We start from the raw sequence: 10,675 nt of genomic DNA on the forward strand, positions 1-10,675 counted from the left end.
CAGGTCAGGCGTTGCCAAAAAACGATTGCTTTTAAGATAAGGCGGCGTGAACGATGGAAAAAGCCCCCTTTTGTATGCATTTCAGGCCATCTATTGCTTATTGAGGTGGCAAGGCTTGAAAAATCGTAACAGCATTGTCATTAGTACATCTTATCCAGCTGGTGTTCAAGCTTACTAGGTGGGCCTAAAGACATTGGTACATACTATTTAACCGGGGAAATACGGTGGAGTAGAACCTTTCTTTACCATCATCCAAGAAAGGTGGCTGGTAAAAATGTCTGCGACTAACTAGGGTAACCCACAGTTATTGGCATTCTCCAATCACGGGGTGTGGTTTAAATTGTTCTTAACGAAATATATTTGTATTAATCATCCTTCAAATATCTCTGCTCGTGTGACCGAATATCCCCAGCTAAAATTGGGTGATATTCAAGAAAATTATCTAAGCGATGTTCCCCAATTTTTAAAGTCTACGTCCACTACGATAACTTTTCGTTTCAAATTTAATTCAAGATAAGAGAGCATGTCTGGTTGTTGTAGAAGAAGGGAAAATTTTTTTGTTCATTAAGTCGTACCTGAGGATACCCAAAACAAAGCAAAAGAAAACATCCCGAAGTAAGCAGAGAAAATATGTACGGATATCGGGAGCTGTGCGATGACATTATCAGTTCCAAGGTGGAAACAATTTTCGTGGGCAAAGCTCCAAGAAAACTGTTTGCCGAATAACCAAATTAAATAGAGGCTATAGTTTATATATACAATTATATCTTTGTCAAGGCAAAGTTGGAAATTTTCCCTCTAAAATCGGTTCCTTTTGGAATAACATCCGATACCGTTGTATTTTGGATATATTTCCATGAGAGAACATCATGAGGAGCTAAGTCGGTAACATAAGCTGGAACCCAAATTTGGTGCTCTGAGGAAAGCACGGACGGGAAAGGCCCCATGATAGAAAGCCAGCTGCCACGAGTTTAACTCTGTGGAAAAAGTCAGATAGAGCATCTGTTATACAGTTGATAATACAAACTGGCGATTCTAAGGGTCTTAACTTACGAAATGAAATGGTTTGGTTGGCACAACAAACCAAAACCAATTCATAAGTAGATTTCATCGAAATCCACTACATTTCATAACTTCCTGTAGAGGTTTTATTAATCAGGTCGAAACACGAGGGAAGCAGCCACAAGAAAACAACTTTTATATTTGAAATAGCTTTTCAGTAAGTAGTCTTTGCCATAACCAGTTCGAATTGAGCTTATAACGATAATGTTTTGGAAAACCTAATCAAGGGCTTGTGCTATTCGGGAAATGCAACGGCCCCATTGAAGCAATATGGATCAAAATTTGTTGCAGTGGCTATGACAGTGAGACAGACGGTGACAGTGCCGTAATGCTACTAATACTAATGTACTTACAGAGCGCTATTTCTATAGCTATCCAATAATGTTTTATTATGACTTTAATGATCTAAAGTGCTTGAAAAACCCAACTGGCAGGATGCCGATCAAATAACCATTTACACAGCGCGGCCGAGGAGTTTAACTTGGGGCGACCGAGGGGGGTGGAGGACTTGAACCCTGCACCACCAGATTACAAGTCCAGCATTCAAACCACTCGGCCACGCCGCCTGCCGTGACATCATTGGCTGTATGACCCAAGCAGAGTAGCTTAACGCATATTGGTTAGGTCCCGATCCATTCGTAAAGACAGGTCCTTGTGCAAGTTCCTTTTGCGTCATTCATTTCGTAAATGAAGCATGCTGTCGGTAGTTGTCGACTTCTCTAGAACACTGAATACTGAACACTGAGTAGAGTCGCGGCCTATAGTGTAGTTCCCCCTGTCATGGATTTTATCAGGATAGGTGGGTATTTGTTTCTATTTAAAAACGTAATTTGAAAAAGGAAATAGTAATAAAAAAGATTCCTTATATAAAAAAACGAAAAAAAGAAAAACATTTGCCTTGCAATTAAAACCATTTGGGATTGAAGTAAAAGTCATGAAATCAATGGATGTGTTACTTTTTTTAAGTTGGTGATAACTCAAAAGTAATTTATTTCCCTACTGAAACGGTATTCTTGTCACTAAGATGAATGAGGTGCACTAAATACGTCACAAACGTTATCATCATCACCAGAATTATTACCAACACCTCAGCTGTTGATGGTATCATCGGTAGCAAGGTCGTTATCAACAGTATCGACGGCAGCAGCATTACCACCAACACTTCCTTTCTCAAATATCAGCAACAGCTAGGTTATCACCAACAACTCAGTCATCAACAACATTTTCAGTAGAAATGCTGTCAACAAAACCATCGTCTTTAATAGTATCATCGTTAACGTTATTGTCGATAACAACCCCCCCCCCCCCATTAAACATCTCTGTAGAAAGATCATCAACACCGCCCTCTTCAGTACAAAAGTCTGCATCATCACCAACACCGACATTCTCTTCAACTCCATCATCAACATCTTCTTCATCAGGGTTGATAGAAATTCAGAAGCTGGTAATATATATTTTTTCTTATCTATATATCGTAGTATTCCTTTTTAACTCGCTCTTGCGCGCATGCGCAAGAGCGAGTTATAGCTACGATGTGGGGAATGGCATACACTTGCTCGATTGGTCGATTCCTGTAAACTTTTTTTAGATTTTAGGCTTTTGAGTGCATTTTATAGTTTTTGGCGAGCAATAAACAGACGAAATGGCGACCTTTGTTGCTAAGAATAGTGGTGGGGTGAAAAAGAAGCCAATGATAACCTTAAAAGAGTTTTATTTTTCGTTTTAGTTTCAACAAGCGGCGCCAGCGACTGGCAGGCATGCAAGGATTCACACTGAAATAACAGAACAACCTTCGTTTTTCATAAAATTGTAATTTACAATCCTTGAACTTAAAAACAATCCGAAGATTCATTGAAAATATCATTTACTGCGAAGCGCTCGGAGTTCACAGATGTTCAAAAGCTTTTTCTGTTATAGGGTAAGATTGAGGACAAAATTGATCATTACGTTTCGTCGCGTGTGTTTTTCCTGGGTGAAGCAACAAAAGATGCCGGCGACTGACGAAATAACAAGTTAACACGAAAATCAAATAACACCTAAACAAACAATTTTAGCTACCGATTTTCAGTGAATTTTTAAAGAACAATTTTCTTTTAAGTTTCAAGACAATTTGAAGATTCAACATATATACAACGTACTGAAATGCGAAAGTTACACACCACAAAATTGATAAATAGGCCTGAAATGAAATTCTATCTTGTTATTGATTATACGTTGCCTAGCACGTGACTTAAATCTACCCAGGCGGAGATCCAAAATGACGGTGGCAGGCTTGGCTTAGTTACATCACTCAAAATTCGTTCCAGTTTGTCTCATTTGATAAAGAGGGAATTGTTAATGTTTTCATTAAGACAGTATTGCCTTGATTTTCTAATATTTACAACGAAAGACAGTAATGTCACTTTTCACCCACATTTACTTCCAACCTTTTCTTTTGAACCAGAAACAAAAATGATAGACGTTTAAAACATATGACATCATCCACCTTGTCAAATGTAATAGCATGATCATTTCAATTGTAATGCCTTCTTATCCCAACGTTACTTTGTTTCTTTGCTACATTAGCGAACATTGATCTACTGCTCGTACTCTAGATATGACAATCAACCACAAAATTCCCTAAACCAGATAACATTAAACATAATCTAAAAAATCATGTGTCAATTCATGAGTTTGCTCACAGAGCACTTTGATTCATTTCATGGAATTTGTGGTTCATATACCTAGCTACCGTTTTCTTTATTTTAGGCAAACGATTCTGTTTCAAAACTCAGCAGCCTAAATATCACGAGAAATAATTCCTTGCAGGTAGGGGATTTAAACAATAAGGTGTAAAAGCCATTAACTCTAAATGTGTAACAAAGAGTAACTGCTGGCCTCAAATCGATTTGTAGGTGTTATGAAATACCTTTGTTATAAGCGAACAAATTTGCACCCAACGACGGAAGCTTTTCTACATATGGTTGCATAGTAATTGGTCCTCTGACTATTCCCGGCTGATAGATTTTTTCTCTTTTTCCATTGAGAGGACCTATGTTTTTTTGTTTGTTTTGTTTCGTTTGTTTGTTTGTTTTTTTTTTGGCTTTTTTTTCAGGGATAAAATTTGCTCAAAAGAGAACATATTAAGAGCTAATGCCAACATGCATCTGACAAACAGCGGCAAGTCGCCCAAATTCGTTTTCTCTCCTACTTTCATACATTGTAGCCCAATATGTCCTAATAATTTTGGTGTAGTTTTTTGTGAAAATATATTTTAGTTTTTGAGAAATTAGTTTTTTCGTTCCACCGCTCAAATATGCAAATATTCACCCTATTACCCGAGTTGTGTGACCTCATGTAACCAATTTACTTGACCTCTCGTATTTCTGACGGCATAATCCTTTGTTTTATCATCTAAACTTAATCCCCTGCCACTATTGAAGCTGGCAAAGAAATATCGGCTTTTACAGACGAGAAATTCTGCGCTCTCGCTTGAGAGCAAATATCAATAGTTCTATCAGACTAAATACTATGCTTCTATCCCGAAAATAAAATTAAAATAGAGTTGTCGTTGTTACTTACCGCCATCGAACATTTCCATGCAGAACTCAGCTAAGCTAACATCTTTTGCGTGTCCCGAAGACTCACTGTTCATGCTGTCTGCTAAATAACAATTTCAGAATTTCAGAATAATCTGCAGATCTCGATGATTATTTGCCTACTTCGATCGTAAAATATCTAAATGTTTTTTTCATTCTACTACTTCATATAAATCTACATCTCTCGAGTGTTGCCAGCATTTAATTCCGTGACTTGTAAAATTTATTAAGAATGAGCCAGCGGTATTTTAACCAGTAGGCTTCCTGCAAATCTCCCTTGATAAAATCCCAAGACATAGTCAGTTGTTTTCGTGAGCAAAGACAATAAATATGAAAGAAAAGTGAAATGCAAATGTCTTTATTTTTTTAGCTTAATAGCAGCTGTACCCTCTCCTGCAGTCTTCGTCTAAATTTTGCAAGGTCCCTCCTTATCTTCTTCCTTGTTCGGTCAGCTTCGACTTCTGAAGCTAGATCATCGGCATCAGCCTCTTCGTCCTCATTCATATTTACGGAGGGGACCTTGTCAATAAACCAATTGCCTTACTAGTTTCCTCCCCTGTCCACCACACGTCTAGGAGATAATTCTTTGCTTTCTGAGAAAAGGCGGCTGTTTTTTTGTGTTTTCCAAAGAGCCCATCCAAAGTCCACTTGGCTAGTTTGGGATTGTTCGTAAGAATTTTACCTGAGGTCCGACCTTGAACGTAGCCATCCCCTATAGAATGGCAACCCGATCTTCGTCCATATCCTCTTGATCTTACCATAGGCGGATTTTTTTTTTGTCAGCTTCACTGTGTTTGTCTTCGTTAGGGTGCTTTTGGATGGCAGCCAATGACTGAAAAGTCTCGATACATCCTTCCTTTTAGCCAGAATATCTCGCTTTCTTGTTATGTCTGTGACGGATTGGGCATAGTTCTCGCGATGACCCGCGTTCAGAGATCTGTGCACGCTGCTGATAACCACCCGCTTCTTCGGTTAGTTTGCTGAAGGTTTCTAATATGATGAGCCTAGTGAGACCCTTAGGTGCTCCAAACTGTGGCAGTTGGTCTGCGCTATAAACTTGTCGCAGTTCTTAAGTCAGAGGGAGAATAGCCCACCTCTATTCATGTGAGCGCCTCTACAATACCTGCGTATCCCGGGCAATCATATGATATAAAGTTCATCTCAGTCACAAATCACCAGTTAGGAAAACTGAGTTCAGATAAGCGCTCTTATTGCCTTCTTCCATATTCATTGCCGACTCTAAGATAGCAGTTACAGTACGCGTTCTATTAGGTTTACAGTCCCCTTGCCATCAGGAAGACTCCCCTCTAGCTTTGATTTCTTCTGCCATCTTCAGATTCACCTCTCTCTCAACTTTACGTCTCCGATTTTTATAAGGAGGATATATACTGGCATTTACGAACCCGAAGGTCTGAATCTCACACCAAGTTGTGCACGATATTTGAGGCATATCGTGAATTCGCGGCCTTTCGTAATCTCCAAATAAGCCAATACGCGCTAGAATAAGCTTCTTCTCGGACGAAACGCATGTTTGGGATACATCGACGTCTCTCAAATGTTTTTTGTTGAGCTGGATAACCACGAATTTAGAGGTATGAGCTGTTGCCGCCCCTTTCCAGCCGAGAAAATAACATTTGGTTCTACAGTTAGTTGCAAATGAACAAGACAACTGCACCATCTTGACTCTATCAATTCGAGTGTTAAGTTGAATTGAGGGCTTTTTAGACACTCGATTTCCTATATGACATCACTATGAAGGCGTAAAACAACTGATATACCTACACTACATAGGATTAATAATGTCTGTTGCGCTGTTGCGAGAAGGAGGAAAATATTACCGGAAGTGTAAACTCTCTCAGAGTTTCAGAGACGTTTCAGAGATGTCTATCTTCGGCTGTCACAAAAAATTGACCCCCACTTAACTCCCACGCGTTTCGTCTGACAGTTGTAGACTTCATAAAGAATTTTCTAGTAGGATAAATAAGCTTGCTTATATACAAATAGTAAATAATTTGTCTCTTTACTATTTAAGCTAGTGGATAGAATTCGCCAGGTACGCCTACGGTGTTATACATGCGGAACATTTTCAGGACGTTACATGTACGAGTACGTGATCCTTTTGAGGGTCACAGATTAAGTGTATATATTTGACCCCTCAACATAACGCAATTTCTCTAGTTTACAGAGGTCTTATAACGTTTCATTACATGGATTTACCTTCTACGGGTAGAACGCTACAAGCGAATTTCTCAGGCGTGATTGTCTTTGATTTCTCAATTGATGTTGTCGCAAAAACGGAACCAAAAAACTTAGCAGGACCTAGTTTTATGTTTTTATGGAAATATATAGCAAATAAAAACACATTCTCTTGAGAAATAAAGTTATAAATAACAGGGGTTTTCTGAAACAAATAGTGATAGTAGTTCTGGTCAATATTGACTTTTCAAAGCCTACTTCCAAATTTGGGCGAATGCGCTGAGGGAATAAAAAAACAACTGTGTGAAGATACAAGGAAGAGAATAAAAATACAAATAAAGAAAAAGGAGAAAACATAGAAACCCGTGTTGCAGCGAGCGGATATCTTTTGAGCCAGACCTAGACACCTAAGCCCGACACCACCCAAACAAACTCGAAAGAGTGCTGTATATGAACTGGCTCGCACGTGCACGTAGAAAAGGCCATGACAATCAGCGAGAATAATAGAATATACAGATGATATTTGCAGTCAAAACATGGGAAAATAAGACAACAGAAGGATTAAGAACTTTCTAGAGGTGTCTTATTGAAAAAAAAAAGATAAACAATTTTTACCATATCAAACTCTTTCCCCAGTGCGACGAACATTTGTTTTTCTCGATTCCAGGTGTTCGCAACCACTGACCCCACGTAATGCGCATGCTCTCCGTGACGAATTTTCAAAATGGCGGACAGGCCAAAGAGGGAAATAAAAAAAACAAAGTGATTTTGCAATGAATACCCAACATACATCCCTCGTTAGAAAGGCGAATCCACGGAAGAAAGATACAAACTATATGATATTGAGATCGATATGATATTAAATCGACACCGAGGGCCCATTTCCAACTTGCTAAGAAGTGCATTTAATTGCCTTCCGCCACGATTACTAGCTTTCTTGACAGCTTTCTGAAGACAGAATACTTTCTTTCCGAAGACTTCTGATATGCGGCTATTGATTATTACACCTCGTATACCTGATTGCTCTTTGTTTGTTTACGATTGTGGTAAGGACTGGTTCTTCGTCTCCGTCTTTCCATTGCTTTGAAATAGTATAGATTAGTAAACTGAAACGAAAAATTAATCAGGGAAGTTTACGAAAAATCCAGCAAACAAGCTTAAAAAAGGCATTTATTTAGACTTCATACTTCAACGAACTTCACAAATCTTACTTGTTTATCTTGTAAGTAAACGATGGCAGATTAATTCCCGAAGCGCTCTCTGAGTTTCCCGATCCCTATCCTACTGCTTTCACGTTACAAAACAGGAAAAAATCGAAAGGAGGAAGATGCAGCTGTTTTGAAACGCCATTTGACGAGGGTAAATCTGCTTTTTTTCGACACTTTACATATCAAAACAAAGGAAATTTATTACTCTTTCTGCTTCTGGCAGTACAATTTTAATTTGTGCCTGCGTAAAAGAGATATCGCCCGAGACCCTGCGCTGGGTCGTATTTTGATCAAAAACGCCTTGTTAATTTCACGCAACCGCTCGGAGAAAATGTAAAAATGACGAGGGAAAAACTTCACCTTCAAGTTAGAAAATTAGCGAAATAGAAAGCCACAATATTATAGTTTAATATTTCAGAGGTACATTGAGTGCTTTTTCCGTAGAGAATCCGCACGATGGTAAAACATTCGAAAATTACAGTCGATTTGAGTGGGGTGTTGAAGTGGGCGTGGTCACTACATTCATGTTAAGACTATTTGTACCCCATGAGTTTGATATGTGCACCACAAATACTATTTCTGTAAGTGGAATTTCTTGATGGTGGAAAGTGGGACAAACATTTTCCATTCTTATTTTCTAGAAATATGGCGCAGTTAAGGAATTTCTGGGGCTATTGATATTTTCTATCAAACAAGGGGGGCAGAGTTTCCCGTCATCCGCGTTATCGAAAAGCCGAGGTTCTTACACTCAGGAACTTTTACGTCAACGAGCACGTGACGTGTGACTTTAAAAGCTCCTCTCCTGTTCCAGTTTCCCTATTGTAAACTGAGCGATAATAATAATAGACGGTCAAATTATAGACTAATGAATGTTTTGTTCTGTAAAAGAGCCCTACTTCCTGATTTTAGCAAATATTGAAAGTGATAAACAACAGGAGAAATAAACGCTACGATTTTCCCATTGATTTTGCGCCTACATGCATCTCTTTAAACGTGAAATTTTCCATTCCTACAAAGAGTCTCTAAAGTTTTTCACGTTTTGGAGCTTTCTTGATCAATCCTCTTGTATAAAGAGCTAAAAAATGTAGGTTCATTCAGTCAAGTGACAGCCCAGAGCAAGAGTTGCGTGACAAGTGTAGTTGAGAAACACTTGTCACGGTCGCAGATTTTAAAAGGCATCCAAGACAAAAATACAGTAGTACCCAGAGTTTTTTTTAATGATTTTCAGAGATGAAATAGTGGGTTAAAAAGGGTAATTAAGATTAGCGTCGCAGCTTTCTGGCAACGGGAGATATTTGACCGCAAAGTTGTCAAGTATTTGAATGAATCGAAAGTGAGAGCTTCATACATTTCACTTATTTTGAGGCGATTTCCTTGGTGAAAACCAAGAAAAACCGAGGGTGGTCTATCTTCCCCCGGAGAGAACCAAAACAGAAACCAGTTTGTTTTTTTTTAGTTTTGGGGTAGACCATTTAAACTGGCAAAGTTTCACTGAAATCGGTGAGATGGCATGCAGCACGACTTCCCGGCGCTCGCGTGGACACGCTTGTAAGAGGCTCTCCACGTAAGAACGGATAAGGCAAGTTTCGGCCTCAAGTTTCTGCTCATCTCTTGCGCATATCATTTGAGACTTGCTGAGGGTCAGCTTTCAGCCCTGATTGTTCCCCCAGGTCAAACTTTGCAGTTAGATATTTCTTAACTTTGTCAGTGAATCTAATGGATCCTGCTCGAGGCCTGTGTAGGGCCCAGCCCATAATGACGCGGCTATTGAGACATTTTCACTTTAGAGGATATTATCTTCAGTGACATTGACTGATTAAGTAAACCTGTCTGCCCAATCTCTACGAAGCTCGTCATATAGCGTTCTGACGGCCTTTCATATTTGAGGCAATGATCCCCTACGTCCAAATGTGACTCGAGCTTTGAAAATATTTGGAAACTCTTAGCACATCCAGGCTCGGAACATTCAAACATGCTTTCATTCGAATCGTCCCAGTCCTCCTCTTCTTCTGAACTCTCTGTCAAAGGATCTGAGCATTGATAAACACGTGCATCATGAAGAGGGAAACATTTTTCAGTAATGATGATACCATTGTCCCCTTCGCCCTTTAACACCGGCTGGTCAAACGAGATTTCCTTGCCACGCTCTGTTCCGCACGACCTCCACACACGAATACCTTTCTCCTCAAACTGGACGTTGTGAAGCTTGATAAAACCATCTATCTTGTTCACTTACAGGGTTATCGTCGCCTCGTCAACTTCGCAAACGTATGGGGATGTACCTTTCATTGGTATTTCAGAAAGTGCCCTCCTCATGTCTCCCGCTGATAGAATGTTGTGTCCTTCGTTGTAGAAACGTCGGATGCATGTTTTCATAGGACTCAGAATTCGATCACATACATCCTTGCCATATTGTGACTCTGAAAAGTCGTACTAACAAACTTCTAAACCAACCCGCTCACCAGTTCCTCTTGCTGCAGCAATGAGGGAGTTATTATGATAACAGTCAGCTTCATCTGACCGCAGATAAACCCAGGTTATGTCAGGCTTTTCGGTCTTAATTTCTCTCAGTGTGCATTCTCTGATGGAACACACGGCGAACTAGTTCTGCTGGCATGCGTAAAACAGATG

General features: G+C 39.4%; 1 pseudogene; it reads right to left on the minus strand.

Annotated features, from left to right (window-relative positions):
• Positions 1-9,648: 9,648 nt before the first annotated feature.
• On the minus strand, positions 9,649-10,420 carry LOC149039874 (uncharacterized; annotated as a pseudogene).
• Positions 10,421-10,675: the final 255 nt, after the last annotated feature.

The sequence above is a fragment of the Pocillopora damicornis genome, chromosome 9, assembly GCF_964200805.1.
Source record: "Pocillopora damicornis chromosome 9, jaPocDami1.2, whole genome shotgun sequence".
NCBI lineage: Eukaryota > Metazoa > Cnidaria > Anthozoa > Scleractinia > Pocilloporidae > Pocillopora > Pocillopora damicornis.